Source organism: Penaeus chinensis, chromosome 24 (assembly GCF_019202785.1).
Source record: "Penaeus chinensis breed Huanghai No. 1 chromosome 24, ASM1920278v2, whole genome shotgun sequence".
Taxonomy (NCBI): Eukaryota; Metazoa; Arthropoda; class Malacostraca; order Decapoda; family Penaeidae; genus Penaeus; species Penaeus chinensis.
This window is the reverse complement of record NC_061842.1, coordinates 19,440,093-19,442,592: the sequence shown is the minus strand read 5'-3', so window position 1 is coordinate 19,442,592 and position 2,500 is coordinate 19,440,093.

The following is a 2,500-nucleotide window of genomic DNA, read 5'->3' as shown; positions in this document are numbered from 1 at the left end:
GAGAGAGTGAGAGAGAGAGAGATAGATAGATAGATAGATAGAGAGAGAGAGAGAGAGAGAGAGAGAGAGAGAGAGAGAGAGAGAGAGAGAGAGAGAGAGAACACGAGAGAGAACACGATATAAAAAAAACACGAAAAAGAGAGCGAGAAAGAGAGAGAGAGAGAGAGAGAGAGAGAGAGAGAGAGAGAGAGAGAGAGAGAGAGAGAGAGAGAGAGAAAACACGAAAAAAAAAACACGAGAGATAGAAAATAACGCGAAAGAGAGAGAGAGAGAGAGAGGGAGAGAGAGGGAGGGAGACATATATATATATATATATATATATATATATATATATATATATATAAAGAGAGAGAGAGAGAGAGAGAGAGAGAGAGAGGGAGGGAGACATATATATACACATATATATATATATATATATATATATATATATATATATAGATATATATATATATATAGAGAGAGAGAGAGAGAGAGAGAGAGAGAGAGAGAGAGAGAGAGAGAGAGAGAGAGAGAGAGAGAGAGAGAGAGACATATAGACAAACAAACAGAGGCAGAAATAATAACCAGAGTCAACGAGACAAAAGACAAAAAGTACGAAAAATAATTCCTACACTTTTTCTAAAAGCCTGTATTTCCTTCTCTATTGCTCCCTGTACTTTTAGTAAACGCAGACAGTTAGAGATAACCATGTTAGTAAGGGCTTTTATACCTTCATATTTTCGTACTTTTAACTCTCTCTTCCCTTTACGTGAAAACTTCTTTTTATTTTGAAACTCGCATTCCTATTGTATCGGAAGAAAAATGTCAGTTATTTAACATACCTCCGCAGCATTTTCGGAAAGACTTCGCTATACAGATTTCTTTTTTCTAAGAGCCAAAGCGGAGAAGGTAGAGGCTAAATTCCGTTATATTAAAACATATTCAGGAACATAAAACAGATTTCCACATCTTGGCAAGAGCGGCTTTCCTGCCCCGCCCCCTGTTTTTTTTGTTTTTTTTTTTGTCTTTTTTTCTTTACTTTTTTTACGTGTACTCACTTCCGCTGCAGTTATGTTCTCACTGACTTCTTCTATAATTTGGGGGTTAAATTTCCGGTTCTTCTGAGTACGTTTTCTTTTCTTTTCTTTATTTTTTTATTTTATTAGAATCACCGGAAATTCATACTCGTGATATGTGTGTATCTTTTTATTTCTGTCAAAGGCTGCCTGTTAATTAATCTCTTGCTTCCTTCTCTCTGTATCCCCTGGATTTTTCTTTTGCTTTTGAGTTATTTTTGTTATCAGCATTATCATTACCATTATCGTTATCGTTATCGTTATCATTATTATTGTCATTATTATTATCATTATTTCATGAATACCACTGTTATTGTTTTTATAATAATAATAGTAATAATAATAATAATAATAATGATAATAACAATAATAATAATTATAATAACAATAACAATAAAAAAACAACAACAATAATAATGATCATAATAACAACAATAATGATAATGATAATGATTATTAACAGCACTACTATCGTTATTATCATTGTTATCATAAATATCATTATAACTGTTATTGTTATTATTATTATTTTTATTACTGTAATTGTTATTATTATTGTTTGTATCGTTATTATTATCATTACTATTATTATTATTAATATTATTATTATTATTATTATTATCATTATTATTATTATTATCGTCATTATTATTGTTATTGTTGTTATCATCATCATCATCATCATCATCATTATCACCATCATCACTATTATTTTCATTAATATTATCATTATTATTGTTATTATCACCATCATCAATATCATCACTATTTTTTCTATTACTATTATCATTATTATTGTTTTTACTATTACCAATAATATTGTTATTATTATTATTTCTTTCCCGTGTGATCTCTCTCTCTTTCTCTTTCTCTCTCTCATCCTCTTTTCTCTCTCCATCCCCTTTTTATTTGGTAAGACCCTTTACCCAATTTGTCATTGATATCTTTCTTCCCTCTTTTCTTTCGAAATTCTTCCTCACTTCTTTTTTATCCAAATTAATGGATCTTTCGCGGTCAGTCTCCCTCGGTTATCTGCCCTGTCCACGCCTCGCTGTCCCTGCTATAGTGCGTTTATGTGTCATTTTTAAAAAACACATATAAATATAGATAGATAGATAGATAGATAGATAGATTTTTTTTTCTTTTCTTTTTGTGCTTTTGTTTTGCACTCAAAGACATTTTATTTTATGTTGTCAATATATACTCGAGTACTTACACAGACACGTGACTGTTATCTGCATACATAAATATATTTGTGTGTGTGTGTGTGTGTGTGTGTTTGTGTGTGTTTGTGTGTGTGTGTGTGTGTGTGTGTGTGTGTGTGTGTGTGTGTGAGTGTGTGTAAATTCATACCAAGAACGTATTAATTGCTCAGGCGTTTTGTAGAAGGTAAAATAAAAATTAATGTAAGCCAAGTGTCGACAAATAAATTCCAATAATTACAA